Source organism: Bombus vancouverensis, chromosome 14, assembly GCF_051014615.1.
Source record: "Bombus vancouverensis nearcticus chromosome 14, iyBomVanc1_principal, whole genome shotgun sequence".
NCBI lineage: Eukaryota > Metazoa > Arthropoda > Insecta > Hymenoptera > Apidae > Bombus > Bombus vancouverensis.
Genome location: NC_134924.1, coordinates 9,848,254 through 9,867,305, shown reverse-complemented (window position 1 = coordinate 9,867,305; position 19,052 = coordinate 9,848,254). Strand labels below are relative to the sequence as shown.

The 19,052-nt window shown below is 40.5% G+C and overlaps 1 protein-coding gene across 4 annotated transcripts in view; it reads right to left on the bottom strand.

Moving 5' to 3' along the window:
- The window catches only part of LOC117154918 (uncharacterized), a 506,217-nt gene that overhangs the window by 413,720 nt on the left and 73,445 nt on the right, over positions 1-19,052 (bottom strand). The window contains exon 1 of one of the 4 annotated variants that reach the window (XM_033330367.2): positions 11,134-11,371. The exons of the other annotated variants lie outside the window; for them this stretch is intronic. The gene's annotated coding sequence lies outside the window, so the exon portion shown is untranslated. Of the gene's footprint in view, positions 1-11,133; positions 11,372-19,052 lie in introns of those variants that run through there. 4 annotated transcript variants of the gene reach the window in all.

The following is a 19,052-nucleotide window of genomic DNA, read 5'->3' as shown; positions in this document are numbered from 1 at the left end:
TATTTAGAAATCGAGTTACGTAAGGAGAGGAAATTGAATTTACGATATCACGTAGAATTCAATTTTATATTGAAATTTAATCTAATTTTGATATCGAATATTAGAGAAACGCTAGCCCAAAGAAACATCAGCCGATATGGAGTTTCGAAATAACGAATCAGGCGAATAAAATACGTGTAATTTGCTACTCAGTACATTGCCATCTGCTATGAACGCGTATCACAAACTGATTCATTCGCGAACAAATTTTTCTAGAAAAAAATTCTTCCATTAAGTGATACTCTTAGAGGAATAACTGGATCGTCGCAATTTTTCCGACTTAATAATCTACCAAATAACGCAATTGTTTCATAATTCAGTCAATCTGATCTGTTAACCAAAGCACGACAACCGAAATGCAAATATATATCCCATTGGCAAAGTTACGATTGACCTATTAATATTCTGTTCGAACTAGTGTGTATCATATCCTGCACTATTATAACAATATCATTGCATTCGAATAGACCGCACAAATCTCGCGCTTTTCAACTTACAATCGAGTAAACATCCAGCTGGCAACCCCGTGCTAATCGATGAAATCCCATCGTCCCGTGCAACGCAGATTAACCGTTCGATAGGCCGAGCAAAGTTCGGAGGTGGCCGAATTAACGAGCTATTTAGCTGAACACGCCAGGCAACGCAGCCCTTAAAAAGTTTTTAATCAAAACGCGAGACGAAGAGTAGAAGCATCGTCCACCGATCCGGCTTAACCCCTCTCCTCCCTCCTCTTCTACATATACGTGCGTACATTCTCTCTTCTACTCCCTTGAATTTTTATTTTTTACTTTACAACCGGTCCTTTGTACAGCGACTACAACGTCGTCCCTGCAGTTTCGCTCGATGCCTCCTAACGAAGGCTCGATAAAAGGATGTTTATGGGTAAGCCCGGATCAAAGGCGAGTGGGCTGACGCGATTAAGGAAAAGTCCGCGCAAACCCTCGCTTTCGGAGGATCTGTGGCCGATACACAAAGTCACTGCGGACGTACGACCGTTATCTCTGCTCGAGACACACGCGCATACACAATTACACGCGCTGCAACGGTTATATGTACGTATGGACGATCGTGTGATTGTACGCGAAAGCTTGGATGCAGTTCTTAGGCCGATGAGAGAAGTTGGAGCACGAGAAGCGAAGCAGAGCCCTTGCAGCTTTAATGTCTGCTAGCTGATTATAATCTCGTCAACGAGTTATGCCATTAGAAGCAGGCTACGCCATAATGCAGCCGCGTACAACGCCACACCGACCTTATCCGTTTCCATGGCGTCTTTCCTCCCTTGCTAGGATAGCTCTGGTCGTTGTTCGAGCCTCCTTGATCTCGGTGGCGTTCGAAAGTCGGAGAAGTCGACTCGTGAGAAAACCAACCAATTACGTGATTAAAGCGCGAACCCCTATCAAACAACGCAAATGTTTCCTCACGCTGCCATACGCAGTACAAAGACATTTGTACTCGCGACCTGTTTGTTAGCGCGAAATGTTGACTTCGTCTGGCCATTGCTTTATTCTTCGACGTATTTCGATTTTACGGAGATACGTAACGTTGAAGCTTTTGCGTAAATTTCGCTAGGAACTCGTTTCGTAAGAAAATAGCGTGTTTTAATGCGAGATAATAAAAAATGCTTGGAAATTATAATAAATTTTCACGAGCATAAGTTCATGTAAATGCAGAAAAATTAATAAATCATAGGGCTGTATAATAAAAGTATGTTAAACTGTAGACTCAGCAAGGATCTCTAAGCGACGTTCCGAAGTTAGGGGTTGCTGTCTACCATATACTATATAGCGGGGCTCGCGAAACTGTAGCTTAAGCTCATTTATCATTCTGACTTCTTATCAGACACATCACGAATTTAAGCAGAGTGGTCTTGAGACGTGAATAGGGTGGACGAGGGCTATCTGGCAGTACTCTTGGCTTTTGATAGCTCTTGTCCACGCTTCGCCATTCCTGATAACTCAAAGTAAAATTTGATGGAACAAAATGAAATTTCCAATAGTAATTCATATTTTATATTTCGCAAAAATAACTAAGTTCCCTCAAAATCATTCAACTGTCAGTTCAGAAATAGCTATATATTTGGTAATAATAACATTAATAAAAATTTGCCATGTTTTTTATCGAATTCACCCTTTCACAAAAAAAATCAACTCTATCTGAAAAATCTCCGAACACTAAGAAATCGAAAGAGATATTTTTCTATATTATCTTGTATACTAATCGTACATTCCGTATATTTCGAATTTCCCATAAATGCATAAACATTCGCGGTCTAATAATCGTAATACACTGCTCTACTAAAGCGCTTAAAAATCGCTGTTACGTATCATCTACCATCGTCTGGATAGATTTTTGGGTGAGTAATTTCTCGCTAAGAAGCTTACTCGATTCGCGTTTCCGCTTGGAACGTAACGGGCTTACGACGCGCACGGGAGGAGAACGCCTCGCGTTAAGACACACGGTGTAACGATCGTTGGAAAGATTTCCAGGAACGCGTCACAAAAGAAGATTAATGTCGACGATGAGGAGGAGACCCTCTTAATTTAATCGCGAGAGGACGGGAATTTTAAACGCGCGCTCGCGCCCTCCTTTTTGTCCCTGAACTTCTCGACGATAACACCGGAAGTCAAGAGACGCGGCCACGCTCCTCTTCGGGGGCGAAGAAGCCGGCGGATTCTCAAAGGAGGCTCTAACGGCCGGAAGGGTGAACGAAGGAACGCTCATTTCGGTTAATCACGTCACTTTCCAGATATCCCGCAGGAACAGAAGACCCGGTTTATGTAATTTTTCCTCGACTTTGATAATTAGAATCGGCCCGGGGGCTGCCCGCGAACCACTTCGAACCAAGCGCAAAGGCTTCCTTTGACGAACCGACGGTTTTCAGCTAGAATTTGAACATCTATCCTTATTGCAAGTTTCTCACGATATTCTATTCTTCGGCTGGAAATTTATTATAATTCTCGGGATATATTTGCGATGCTTTGTTCTAAATTGGTGCGAATTCAAAGTATACGTTTATTGTCATTTTTGAACGACGTAGCAATACCTTGGTTTTGCTTTGCAATTGGTGATATATATCGTGGAGGTATCGTCTATTTATTCTAACTTTCAGACCAGTTTATAATAATTTAGTTTGGGTTTCAAGAATTACTAGCACAAATCGATGTAAGGAAAAGAGAAAACCTTGACGCGTATGTTAAAAAAGAAAGATCGTAGAGTATGATATCGGAAGTAAGAATTTTACATTTCTCTACCTACGCTTTACGCTTGTAAATATTTCATTGCATATTTTCTTCGTCGTCTTTCGCTCTATTTAATCCTCTCCATTCGCTTCTTTCCGCACATGAAATGATGGAAAGTAATCTCTATTGGAAGAACGGGTTACTTGATTCTTCGTCGTCATTCACGCGACACACGAAGAAAAACTTCATATCCGGATTGAGACTTGAACATTTCTTTCGTTTCCTTATTCTCGCTCGTAAGCGTTATCGCTTCCTTGGTATCGCTTTCCACCGACATTATCGCGATCGACCAAGTCTCGATCCAGCCGAGTCACCAGCTATTAAGTTGACGAACAGCGTTGAACAATCGATTCGAGTCACCGCGTGGCGGACAGCATTCTTCAACGTCGGACGATATATTTCAAAAGTACCGGCCACGTCCACGTTCCAGCACGAAAATACGATTCTAATCGGTGCCGTTCGAAACCGACTAAACATAGTCCGTCGCGGGCGTATTTGCGTAACGGAGCCTCTCGATTAACTCTGTCCGTTCTTGTCACGCAGCAGCAGCTGCGAACCGAGTGCAACGCGACGATAGAAGATGGGAAACGCTCCATTCGATCGGTATCTCGACGATCGAGCGACCTCGAGACCAAGGTAGCTCGACTTTACACTCGAAATCACGTGATCGTTATTAGAGATTGCAGGTTAAATTAGATTTTATTGCAGAATATACGCGGAAGACAAACTATATGAAGTATACTCTGGTTTTATTCCTTTGCACACCTTTATAAAAATATAAATTCGCACAAACATCCGCAGTCCAGTGATAATTTAATCGAATCACTGATCCCTGTTTCTAATTCTTCTTCCGTTCTTTTCAAACATTTCAAATCGCTTTCTTCATTGTACCTGTGCTGTATTTTCTATATTTTTACAATGGCACCTTTGCTTCGCAGCAAATCATCGTAACTTTTCCAATTTATATATCCCATTTAGATGACGGTGTCTCAGTTACATTTTAGTTTCTTCACGATGCATTCTTATTCGTATCGCATACCAGGAACACGATGCAAGTAATTGAAATAAACGAAACTAATTTAGTTGTGTCAAAAGATACTGTCCTTGCAAACCAAAAACTATCTATCGCATGAGGGTTATATCTGCTTGATTGAAGCGTCGATATTATCAGAAATATGGAGGCAAAAATACGGGCATGGTTGCTGCAGCTGCAACTCAGCGAAACGAGAATCGCGCGATTCGTATCTTGCATATTCGATTCTGGCGCGGTTATGAGAAAGAAAGCAAAAGGTGGTAGAAAAAATGGCCGTAAAATATGACGCACTAGTTAAGAGAAACTATGCAAACGTTCAGGTATTCAGGTATTTCTATTAGTTTCCATCTGATTCTTGTGAGTATATAAAATATCCGAAAATGTACTTTCGAATATTCTTTCGTTTAATTTCAGGGCGCTTTTGGTTATATTCGTTCTACTACTTGGCTCCTCTTTCGGCGGTTTATTCATCGCAAAACATTCCTTCGGTAACCCTTGGGCTACGAAAGTTTCTGCGCACTTGTTAAGTTAACATTTTGCTTTTCTCAACAGTTATTGCTAAATAACAAATAAGTTTACAATTATATGGTAATAAAATTGGCCGTAAGTGGACAAAGGTATTGCACTTTGAACAAACAATTTAAAGAGCAAGCGTCAGGTTGCCATTTATAAAACATTGGTACGAGCCTATCAACTTTTTATATATTCTCTCCCATTGCTTTATTCGACAAGAGTAGGAATTGCAAAGTTTAATATATATTAGATACATTTGTGATAGAGTAATTTAAATGAATTTTGAACAACACGTAATTCCTCCACCAATATTGTCTTCTATGTTCTCGCACTTGGAACATATACTAACGATCAAACATTTGGAATTATTATTCGTAAATAATTCGTTCTAACTAATTTTAAAGAAATAATTATAACGTCATTCGTAACTTGGCATAAGAGAATCCTAAATTCCCATTTTTTAAATTCTCAATATCCGCAGGATACGTATTGATTCAAAATTTGCGGCCGATATAGTACATACATTTAAGCTATCCATAATTGATGAAAATCCTGAAATGAAGTTATGAATATAGAAAGAAAATCTGGCGACAGAGCTTTCCAATCAACCCGACACAATGATAATAACGATACTACGCAATCCTTCGAAACGAAAGCAACACAAGGTATTAAACCATCCTGGCCAAAGCCAACAACAGACCGAAACGCTGGACATGAGAGTACGTTCGAAAAACTAGGCTGGAAAATTTAAGTCCCTTGTTATTTCTGTATAAGGATAACCCGGACACGTTCGCGGTGGCAGCCGGGGGCCAAATGGTTCGTGAGCTAAATTAAAAGCACGAATCGCTGGGAGCCAGCTTCCTCCTTTGATCCATCGGGCGACGTGGTCGACGGTTGTGTACGTGACGTTATTACGAAAATCTGGCCGCACGACAGAGAAACGCAAAATCGAAGCTCAATGGCTCGCACGATACGTCCGCGCGGCGAGGCCGATGGTTTCGCGCACGCGTTCGAATTCCCATTGCCCGACGTTCCACGATGACGTTCCGAGTTTGGTTGATTTTCGCGTTGGCACAGCTGAGCGTGTGCTACCCACACGCGTCGTCGAACCCGCGACAATTTACAACGCCACCGATGGCCCATGGATTTTCGAAAATGTCCCTGGAATCGTCGATCGTTTATAGCTGATCCGTTGTTTCTTATTTTCTGCGAAAGATGAGTCGAGAGTTTGGAGCAAAAGATGGTTCTATAGGGATGTATGGATCTTGTAAAGTTGCTCGTTAGTTGATCAGGCGTTTAATCGATTTAGAGATCGATAAGATCGAGGAAGATGCCGGAGATGACTTTATAGAGGATGCGTGATTTTTAATTTGTTGATTGGGTAGACGTTGTTACTTAATTAAATGGTTTGTTTCTTAAGTAAACACAGGATTTGATAAATTCTATAAAACAACGAGGGATACTTTTGTAGAAGTTGGGTGTGTAATCCGTTAGGTAGCTTGTTACGTAAATATTAACAGTTTTTTTTATTGGTTGCACGATTAAGAAACGTTGATACGATCGAGAAATTAATATCGAGGTTAAAAATTGTTAGATTTTGATTAAATCCGTCTGGTTCCTTAAAAATGAAGATGGAAAAGTGAAAATATTAGAAGTTTCACCATTTCACGTCTGTGGGAGAATTTTTTAATATAATATATATAGTTTGGTAATATTGAAAAGAGAAACAGGTCCTTTAAAAATAGACGATATATCCATGAAATATTGTAGAGAAACAGTAGACCACAGCTGATGTTATGAAAATCAATATTTTTGGAGTTTTCTACAGGGTGACGAAAGTGTATATTAAATTCGAAAAAGAAACAGACACTTCTGATAACGTAAAATACATCGACTATAAAAGTTGAAAAATGTTCCTCCCAGTCCTCAAATATAAATATTATATTAATTTGTCTTTTATAAAGTTCGATAAAGGAATGTATAAAAATTAAGGTATTCATAAATAAATCAACTTTCCTTTATATTGGCAATCCAATTTTTTTCTCCGGTTAACAGGTTAAATAATATTTCTGATTGATTTCGTCGTTATCCTATCTTATACCTTTTTTCCCCTCATATTTGATATTGTTCTAGAAATTTATCCCATAAGGAATACAAATATTTGAAAAACTTGACAATGAAATGGGAAAATTGATTAAAAAAAAAAAAAAAAACGGAGACTCTGCAGGCGAATAAAAAACTATTGTTTAAAATAATAATAAAAGTAGAAAAATATTCACGTCACTTGTGACATGACCTAACAATGTTAGGCTAATATCGTTGGACTTCCGCTTCAGACAGAAAATGTATGTAAATTTGGAGGTAGACGTTTTTGGATGAGTTCTATCATATTGAAGTTCAGTTAGTATATCCAGAATATTCAGTGTATTCAGGAAAGGGTCACTTGTGACGTCATTTGTAGTGGGAGTAGTGGCCTTGAGCGGTCAATTGATTTTGAACATGGACTAGTGTACAGTTACCATTGGTACAGCATCCTACGATATCATCGATGTTTATTATAGTCATTTTAGAAAATAACGTGGGATAGACTTACCAAAACATTTTATATATTCCTCTTAATATCACGTATTTTTATTTCAGAAAATTTTGCTTCGCGTAATATATCATACTCTTCACGTAACGTAAACGCGTACCATTGACAGATCTAAAATCGAATAATATCGTTTAATGGAAAAACGTGATACGCAACTTAAAGAAGCTTTTCTAACGCTGTAATATATTTTTTACGGTAGTTGATAGCAAAACATTATTCAAATAACCGAAGCAACCTCTGCGCTAATGGCAACAGTAACGTTAGTCAAAATTTCTTGATAAAAAAATCGAACACTTGGTTAAAAAATGCAAAATCTAACACCGATCTAACGCTGGAAAAACAAATATCCTTCGATTAATAAAGAAACGAAACCTAAAGGCCGTGTCTACACTTTAAATAAACGCCTACGAAGTCTCTCGGTATACTCCGAATCATTCGAAAATATCACAAGGGAGAATGGCCGTTTTGCTTGTTCGGCCAGTTCCGCGAAGAAGCTTTTCAGGCCAGTAGGAAACGAAACGCTCGTAACGAAGAAACATCGTCGTCGACACGTTCTAGACGTGGCACCTGTTTCTTTGATCGCGTTTGTTTAAAGTAACCAAAGCATCGGTTGTCACTGCGCGTTGCGTGCGCCTGCATCCGCTTTCAAAGTGGCCACTGGCCGTCGCCGTTGTTTTCTCAGTGTCCATCCGTATCCGAACGATCGTTTCCAAGCGAAATATCACCGGGCTAGGTCGAACCGTGCAACGTTTTCGTCACTCGCCGATGAAATTACCGGCGGCCTTCGTGAAATTTCTACCCACGGCCGGAACGTTACAGATTTTGCCTCGTTTTCCTTGACGCACCCCCGTGCGCACCCTGCACGCTCTTCCAACGAAAATGTAGGTCGTAAAGGCCGAGTCGAGTAAACGCAAACAGCATCTTCTTCGTTTCGGTTAAAAAAAAAAAAAAATAATAATAATAAAAAAACGGCGGCGATAAAAGTTGGATCGTTTACCGGGGATCCGAGTTTCCAGCTTCCTGGTTCCTTTGTTTCGTGGCGTTATGTGAATGGAGGATACCTATAGTTGTGTGATTTTTTATTCCTTTTTTTTTTTTTTTTTGTTAATTCAGGTGGATGCTTCTTGTTAAATGGAAGTTGGATCAGGGATTCGGACGTTGTGGTGTTTCACCGCGTAGAACGGTCGTCTGAAAGATACAGTTTGTCATTTTGAAGTTCATGTTCAACCACTTATCCATCTGCTGTATCTATTTGACACGTAGAAGTTAGGAGATAGCATAGTCTTATTACACGTCGTTTTATTATTTGTGAGTGAAAGGAGAAGCTTATGCTTAAGCGTATTATTTTCAAGAAGGCATTTGCATTTAACTATTTATCTTTCCATTATATCGACCTTTTGACACCGAGAGATAAATTAAGTTGGGATTAAATTAAAGGAAGGTTAGTGAAGGTAGTGAAGAAAATTAAAACGTTGTTATAAGTCTACGGTTTTAGATCTACTACAGGTAACGTTTCACGTTCGCGTCTAATTCTGAACAATTTTATTTTTATTTTGCCCCCCGTGCAAACTTCTGTATATTCCGTTTGACAAGTCGCTCTAAAAAAAAACTACATCGTTTCCACAGGTTCCAGCGGCGACACGTCGAAACTAAACTAAAAGACAACCACGCGAAATCTTGCATTAATCACAATATAACATGATTAAACGTAAATCCGCTGAAACATACAAATAGACGATTCGAAATAAAAATGTGGTAAAATGTTATTTATACAATGCATGAAATTGATTCGAAATAAAACAGAAGCTCGGCGTTATTTTTATCCCATACACTTGTCACGGTTCTCAAATATCTCTCACGGTGACCCACAAATTTTTACGTCTCCTTGTCTTCCGTAACACAATAATTCACTTTCAAACTCTTCGAAATAGAAAGCAAGCTGTTCGCAATGAAACGAAAAACGAGAAGGAGGAGAGATGAAAAATAAACTGGCGGAAAAATAAGATGAGAAATAATTCTGAAAACGCGATAATTCGGTGGCATTTTTCGCGGTTAAGGGGACAAAGCGTTGCAAGCGGCACGGCGCGCTGTCGGAACTTCGTTTCGAGTGGGCTCGTTGTACCAGCTAATTACAGGACGAGAAGAAATTCCGTCCGTAGTTCGTGGACATTACATTTCGCGATGTCCGCATTCCACGGGTTGCGTAAGAAAACCATCCGAAACGGAACGACGTCGAGCATTAATCACATCGCGCGCCACCGAAGTGGACATTTAGCTTCTTTGACGGACAGGATTCGTGCCTTGGAAAAAAATACGCGTTCCTCGCGATACGTGGGTGTCAAGATGAATTGGGCTGTTGTCTGGGCGCGTTCGCCCTCGTAAATTGATTTTCCGTGACAGGTATTTTAGCATTCCTCTTTGTGAAAGCGTGTTGAAAGAACGTTTTATTTTTATTATTCACCCGTTAAATTTGGAACCGCTGGTAGGTGATGGTTTTTTAGTAATGTAGGACAACATGTGCACTACTATCCATAAGTCATAGAGAATGATATTTAAAACTTCTGCTTAGAACCTTCCATTAAACTTACTTTATGTTCACGATCTATCGTTTTCTACTCTGTTTAGTCTTAGACAATAACAAAATTACGAGAGTCCATTGGTGTCTGTAAAGAATTTTCATCTTTTACACAAAAATTGAAACTCTGTCACTTTAGGAATTTGAATACGACCATCTCGACAATTTCGTTTGCATACGACCTTCGACAATCTTCAGTGAACTGCAAGCTATTAAACTTTGGGAAACTGTACTCGCCGATTTTTCTGCGAAATCCTTCGAAAATGGAAACATTTTCGCTTAATAATAACCACTTGATAAGTTGTTCAGCAGGAAGAAGTACGTATTAAACTTCTCACGATCAACGTTTGCTTCGTCGCAAGCAAATTATCATAATAACACGATAAATCACCGGTCTGCACCATAAAAAGAATATTATATCCATCGGAATTAATATCCTTTCATGGCCGTTTTTAACGTATCTATCGCTAACCCGGTTGTCGTTTATAATTCATTCTCTGTTTCTCTTGGAACATACAATCCCATTTACTGGATCTAAAAAAACAAATACTGTCTCTAAAAAACTACGCTCTTTAAAAAACAAAAAAAAAAAAGAGAGAGAGAGAAAATACAGAGAACGCGTTACATAACCACCGTGACAAGAGGCGAGCGCAGAGATCGCGCCCTGAAAAATTGACAAAAGCGATAAACTCGTAGTTACCGGCGCGACGATCTCCGAGCTGACAATAAACAGCCGCTTAAAGCCCAATAAAAATCTACCCACCGTCAACGTGAATTCCTGAACGATCACGTATCTTTTAAGCTTTTCAAGAGACATCCAGTGGGATTCTTTCTCGCGTAGGTCCAGCACCGACGCGTTAGATTATCCTCGTAATGCGAGGGGGTGCCATTAAAATTCACGCGAGGGACCACGTACGTGGCAAATAGGTTGGCGCCCAAAGGGAGAAATTTATCATTTGGGGCCATCCTGGTGTAAAACGAACTCACGGAACTAACATGGGAAGGGAATGGATGGAAGGAAGAAAGAAAGTTTCTCGTTTGCATCGTGATGAACGAACAGAGGAGAAAAAAAGATAAGGGCTGACGAGGATAAAAAATGGAGGGATAAAAGTAACGCTATGAAAAGAAGAAGACGTCCTACCTTGAGATGAAGAACGAACAGGATCTCCTCATTTTCTCGTGGGGCACTAATGTTTCGCGGCTTGGTGATTTAACTGCGCCACAAACTACGGGACGACAATGATCGCACGATCAGCCGGCTTGCAAATGACACTCGTTATCTTTAGCGGATGAGCGGTGCGCTCACGGCGCTCGCACGATCCGCTCGTTGCAACAACACGCTCGTAGCACCGAAATCTTCCAGGCGGGGAAACATCTGTTGGACCAGCAACGGCACACGCAGCTGACGGACGCAGCGGCGTCTTTAATTGCCGTCCGACCACGGACATTAACGTTCCCGAGCACTCGTAAAACCGACGCTCGACCATCGACCGTACGCGTACACTGGCTGGGACATTCGGTGGAACACGGTTATAGCGGAGATCTTTGCCAGGTCGAAGGAATCGAGATTCGATTTCCAACTTAGGAATTTGAATTTTATCGGTGGCGTAAAAATGCCACTTCGTAATACTCGGAAGCTGTTCGACGACGATGGTCGCGCGTTTACAACCTTCTCACACTCTGTACACGATCGAACCTCTTCTTCTCGAGTCTAGCCACGCGTCGAATCGCAAATTACACCCTGTGCCATACTTAACACTCGAAGATTTGGTTAAGATCAGTTTCGAGTGGATGTCCGAAGCCAGTCGCTTGGACTGGCAGCCGTCGTTTCGCTGCGAATCGAACACCATAGCATCGTAAAAAGACACAACAGTGAATGCTGCGACTGGTCACCACTGATACATCACGACACTGTGGACTAGCACTCGCGAGCACCGATCTATCCAGCTTCAGTCTCGAACCCTCGAATCTCTATCTCGCTCGAATGAATCGCACGTGACGGATCAGAGAGGGATCGATCGGTTTGGGGATCGATCGCGGAATCACTGACATCGCGTCGATCGACTAGCAATCACTTTCACTGTGCGCTGTTCCGCTCGTCCGCGAGCACACCGTTGCTCTCGCAGACTCCTCATCTTCTTCGATCAATCTGTCAGCAACGACGCCTCGAAATGCTTCGATATACGCGAACACGGCTGCCCGATTCGTTCGTCGACACCCACGAGATCACTGCTCGATTCACGCATCACCGATCGATCACTCGTCACCTTCCATCGATCCGTTCTCTCTGTGTCTATCCTCGGTTGACCGACTAACACCACGTACAAATAGGATCTCTATTCGCGTGCACACTGAAATTCGCGAAGCTCGCGGAATTCGAAGGTCGATCGCGGAGACACGAGACGAAAGTATGCTTGGCCTGTGACGCGCGACAACAAAGGGGCTCTGCGACAACAACCTGTTAATCACCTGGCGGCGTCTCGCGTGCACGAGGCACGCATCGACTGTAAGAAAAGCGCGATGATCCACGCCAGACTGACCTTGACTACCAGAAACCTCGTCAAACTCCTTTCACCAACACCTAAACTAACGCATTAGCTTTCTTTCATCGGCAACTCGAACAGATAGAGTAACGTCACACGCAGTCACACTTTGATCGAACGAATCATCGATCTTATCCCGATGTTCACATCAACAAGATCACTTTCGACGACATCACTGAAACGGGCACCGATGTCCTCGCCGGCTACTTTTCGCACCACTAGCTGACGACGTTTCGGGCCGCGAATGACGCGGGTCGCGAGAGATGACAACCGGCGGGTTGCTGGTGGCCGTGTTGCTGATGGTGCCGCTGGCAGACCGAATATCACGCGCCGGTGGTAGCGATAATAGCGGGGGTAATGGTGGTGGTTCGGCGGTGCGATATGGTAGCGGAGGTCGGCCGGTCGGTCGGTCTGGTTGGTGCAGGTGGCGGCGGTGGATGGATGTGCCAGAGTGCGGGCTTACGACGGAATGAGAGGAAAGCTCGGCTTAGGAGCGCTACAGCGTGGCATCGGCGACTCCGCGATGAGCGAGAGAGTTGCGCGTTATCGACCCATCCACGACGCTATATTCAACCGCCAGCACACGCTGCTGCTCTCCGCTCCGGACCGTACTACGCGCGCGGCGACGCGTACTACCGAGGAGAACGGCGCGTACGCGCTGACACCGACTGCGCGCCGCTGGAACCGCCGGATCCTTCTCGTTCACGATCGAAATTTTTCCGCCAACGTGCATCACGCGACCACCAAGCGGAACGCTTTTGGATGAATGGAGAGATGAGAGGGTGACTCGGTTTGTTTGGGGTGGTTTCAGGCGACAGTTTCAACGTAGTGGTGGATTTTTAAATTGCTTGGAAGATGCGGTGTGATGGATATCGATGTTGGTGGTGAATGAACGAGGAAGGTAGGAGGACAAGGGAGAAATTTTTTACTTCGCAGACAGCGAGGGTTAAAATAAAGCCTAGGGAAATATGGATATTTTTAAGTGTCAAAATAAGTTGTTACATGTAATCAGTGAAGTTTCGAAATTTATAAAACTCTTTATATTATCTACGCTTTTTTGTACTTACCTCTTTTTGGGAAAAAATCCTGTTCCATTGCTTCTTTACCGAGATCCTCGTTCGCGAAAGATGGTGTAATTGAAAATGGTAATGGTTTCTCAAAAAATTGTATTAGTGTGACGCATAGGATGTATTTGGTATAGTTGTAAGTACAGGAAGTATTATTCAAAGATATAATATTGCTAAAAGTATCTAATCGCTTATTTATTTTAAACAGGATGCAATTACAAATACAATGAGCAATTGTGACTTTATTCTTAATTATCTTTATTAACGTGAGCTTTGTTTAAGCATTTTAGTAATTAAATACGCGTATCTAAGACTACTTTATCTCAAATTAATGTTACGACGTTATTTTAATTTCATGCCATTTTATTTCAGTAAAATAATCTTCTTAGGAAGAAAACTTTGATCCTCGTTGTATGCGTTAAGATTCAAGTATGTGCTAAGCGCTCGTGTGAAGGTTTGAGTTACAAGATTCTAAATCCTTTTCAGACGTGTCCGACATAGTTTAGTATCATTCAAATATTTATACGTGGAATCTTCGTTGGAAATATTGGAAACTAAATGGCACGGCCTGTAACTTTTAAGCTACAGTTATTATCGATTTTATGCAGGCTCTCTGAACAGACCACGATCTATAAACCAGATATTTAAAAAGTAGCATGAATGAAACATAATCCATTAAAGCAATTGAATATGTTATGATACAGAAATGTTGAAAAAAGCAGACATTTCATCTACTACTTGTCAATAAAACATGCGTAAAAATGTTCTGCTATATGTTCAGGCACAGTCTACGACATTACGTTCGATCTAAAATTTATATTTACAAAACTTCCTTCGTCGCTCCAATCTCACCCCTTACAATTATACTTCGCATCAGCTCATGCAAATATGCTTTCGTACCAAATGGAACGAGACGTTAGACTATGGATATGGATTATAAAACAGTAGACGATAATTCTAACACATTTGGTAACATAATTGGAAAAATGTATGAAATATAAAAGATAAAATAAATGGTACAACATTTGAAAAATAAATTATACCTCCAATCAATTTCTACCTTTTTGCTTAGTATCGCTAAAAATATAAATTTGTATGAACATCCATTCTGCCAACCGCTCTATTCAATGATCTTAAAATTTCACTTCATACCAGGATGATCACCTTGCTTTATACTTTCCTTCTAAGATTTACAACGTGTTAAGTTAAGCGTTAAATTGTAAGATCTGCCTTCGTAAAAATCTCACGTCTGAAATTACGTCGACGATCATCGCGCGGATTCCACTAGCAATTTCACGCACGAGGACGACGAATTTACGAAGCGAATCGCTCGCACGCGGCGCGCAAACAATGCTCGCGTTGAAATGAAATTCGTCAAGCTAGATTCACCAGTCGGTCTACTTTTAATTACTTGAAATTATTCGCCACGATTCGCGTCTTCTTCTTTGTCCTCTTATCTCATACGCGTCTCGCGAATCTCTTTGTCCGATCTTTCTCGAGAACCGCTCGATACACGCGCCAACGCACTTTTGTCGTTCGGAATTTCTCCTTTTCGCGTTCTATCCTATTCGCATCGATTTACGCACGAGCACGCGTGTCACATCTATGTGTGTGGGTATGATCGAGCAGAGAGAGCAGCGTCGAGAGGCGGGAAAAATGGGTAATTCGTCAGCAATTTCGCGGCTTTGTACGGACGAAGCCGCGAGGGGAATTGAAAAGGGGCGAACCGTTTCTTCTTCGATTGATTTTTTAAGCGGACGAATTTATCCTTCCCGTTAATCGACTTCTTTTTTACACGGCCGTTACGTTTCTCTTGCTGTGTAACGAAGGAAAACGTCACCAAAGGAGATGAACTTTGACTTTTTGTCCGACTACGATTTTCCTACGAATGTGGACGGTGTTTTTAAAAAGAATTTTGTACCGTTGGCGAGTTGGTTGATTAAAATCAGTGTTTCCAAGCAAAATTTATTTTCGGATAAAGTCTTGGGAAATTGATGAAATTGTAGATTGCTGGATTTTCTGGGTTTTGTTAACAGTGTGTTTTACGTGCAAGTAAGAACATAATACATAATGTTCTGTCGACGATTTTAATCAAGAAATTAATTATTCTTCGAATATCTTCTAGCGCCACGTTGCGCTATCAAACTTGCTATTGGTATCATTCAGTTATTACATTATCTAGTAGCGTTATCTTGATAAGTACAAATGATATTCGTTTTATCCACGATTTGCATCGCTAGCACAAAAGTTTTAAAAAATGGATTCTCTCTGAGCAATCGTAACGCAAAGGCCACCAAAGGAATGTACAAGTAAATACAACAGACTACAAGTTACAGTAATATTTTACAATAAAAAAATATCATAGTAAGAGAACTTTTTTTACAGAATCAAATATTCGAAAGTATACTTATAACTAGAAAAATACCTTTCTCAAACGTTTAAACTGCCAACTAATAAAGCTTACAAGAATTTCTCTACGCGTTTCCGCTTTCTTTACGCCTTTCTGAAATACAACGCTAATCGAAAATCTCCAGATCAGACAATTGAGAAGCTGATTCCTACTACGTACACAGGATACGTACGATTTCATCGCAATATACTTACGTAAGTCGCGTTTCGGATCGTTTCACGATTTCCAAAAGTCTATGGTTTTACGGCTCGATGCAGTGGTATTGTGACGACCATTGTGCTCCGATCGTTCGATGCGCACAAAGGTGGTGGGTCACCGATAATCGGGAAAGCTCCCGATGGAAATGGAAGGGAAGAAACGAAAAGCGAGGCCCAAAAGGTCCGGCAGAAGGTCTTCTGCTTTTGAGGATCAAAATGAAATCGTCAATCGGAACGTGAATGCACGCGCATAGAAATGTCCTCTTCAATGAACTTCTTTAACCGTCGCGAAATGGACGCAGTCGAGTTTGATCTCTCTCTCTCTCTCTCTCTTGCATTTTGTGGTTACAGTAAGCGTATATCTACGTTCTATTTCTGTTGATGTTACCTCTTTTCAGTGAAATGTTAAAGATCAGTAAAGTGTATGATAAAATAGTAAATAATTGGAGACAGTTTACCATTTCACGTATGTACATTACATGTAGATGGGCAAATCTAGAAATAAATTACTACGATATTTGATTGAGAGATAAATATATTTGTTTCCGATGAAACTAATTGCAGATGTTAGCGAAAATGAATTACTATTATTCGTGATCAATAAAATATCATTTTTCTTATAGGATAAAAACAGTCAGTCCTGAAACAGTTAAATTTATAATTTAGTTCGTAAAATTGCGAATAGCAAAGTTAAATGTGATTGAACATTAGGTCTACCTACTTGTAATATGCAGGCTGGTCCACGAAATTGTTTCAAATCACAGCTCTTTCTTCAGTACAATTACATCTCCTTCGAGAAGATATTTTCTGATTACTTTGCTCTAGCACTTTTTGTATAAATTCTAGAAAAGATACATTTATATATATATATATATATATATATATATATATATATAATATGTATATATATGAACGTTGAAAAATCAAACTCCTACATGCAAGAGAAAATTCTGAATTTCAAAAGGATACATTGAAAGGATCTACAGACACAAAAATTTGATTGGGAAAGAAAAAGAAGAAAATTCAACGTTTCACGTATTTTATTACGTGATTACAGCTTAGTACCTACAACAAAGAATCAAATTATAAATAAAAACAAAAAGAGAAAAGAAAACACATGGAAATCGAAGTATTGTTAAAGTTGAAATTAAAAATATTTTTTAAATTGGTGAATTGAACAAATTTCAACGAACGAGGGAATAATTTTTCCGCGAGAATTGGCCAAAACGATTACGCGCCAGCATGGAAAAAGGTGACACAGGTGTGAACGGGTCGGAAACAGCGACGAAAGCCGACAACGATATTGACACAAGCTTCAGTTTAATTTCTCCGTCCGGTAAACATTGGTTTCCCAACCACGCGGAGTTACGTGCACCCCACTCGTGTCTTGTTCGATCGACACGGACGTTGAAAGAATCGAACTTGACCAGGAACGAAACGTAGTCAGCCTGTCGCGCGACAAATTTGCTCGTTACTTCGCCAGCCATTACGATCGCGTCGGTTTGCGAATCGAGTGGGAACGTTTCGCGTTTTGCTCATCCGGACCAACGAGAAGTTTCCATCGTAAAGGGGAAAAAAAATTCACCAGTGTAATTTCAGAAGCGAGTTTTGTCCGCGGTGCATTTAAAATCGATGAATTTTTGATCGGTCATGATGGATCGAGATTCGTTGATGAAATCTTTGTCTCGTTATATTGCTGATTCCGCGGTAAAAAATTGATCCTCTACCTTACAGGAAGAATGTCACTTTAGTCGAAAAATGATCGAATATACATTTATATAAATGTTGAGAAATCTGAAAGAGGAAGCTCGATATTTTACTTTATTAAAAAGCGATTCTTTCTTTTTAACATCTTCTTAATTTTTGCTAAATAGTTTTGTCGTTACACGAATTACGTGGAAAATTTTCATAGTTGATAAAAATCGAAAGAAAACGTTCATAACAAAAATATATACGTTCATAATAAAAATATATATTTTTTTATATAGATTATAGAATAAGGTAGGTGTCCAAATGAAATAAATAATACACAACACAAAAATTATTTCGTGGCTACATAAAAGACGATATTTTCTCTCCTCAAAGAACGAAATTTTTCGCGTATTCTATCGAATTCTCGTAGAATTTACTTTCAATTCACCAAAGAATATCTCAATCTACACTTAATGATCTACGATCGCTCTTTCACGTGTTCACCTTCGCTTCGATCTTTACTCTAGCTTCCAAGAACGTCACTCTTTCCTCTATTTCTCAGTTTTCAATGATATTCTCAATCGTCCACTCAAATTCTATTCCCTTTTCGTTAAATGCAAAATAAAATCATTATTGTTACTAATATACTCGTATTATACATGGCATATCACTGATGGCGGTGGAAATGTACAGAGGAAATGTTCATGGAGCGAGTTTACACGACGCGAAAAATATTCCTCGTGTATCCCAGCGAATGTTCGCCAACCGAACTTTCGTTAGAGGAAAAATCGGTAACGAGGGAAATACGCTCGTACCTCAACGAAACACGCTCGCGGCCACGGCGAAATTTATTTATCAGCAAGCGTTACGATATCTGGAAACACGGCGTGCCGCTGTAACAACCGTGTCTCTGAAAAAGTGTCGGTACATACTGATAACGATCACCCCTCTGTATCGCGGGTTATTAATTAATGCGCCGCGGGGCCGGTTCGCCAGCCATAATCGGTGAATTGACGCGACGAGCTTGCCTGTGGTCTTGTTTTATATGTGCGCGCGTATATTTACGTCTGAAGATCGAGAGAAAAATAGCAGGTCGTAGTTCATTTTTGTCAGGATCTGTCGTATCAGGGAAACGCGCGAGATAATGTATT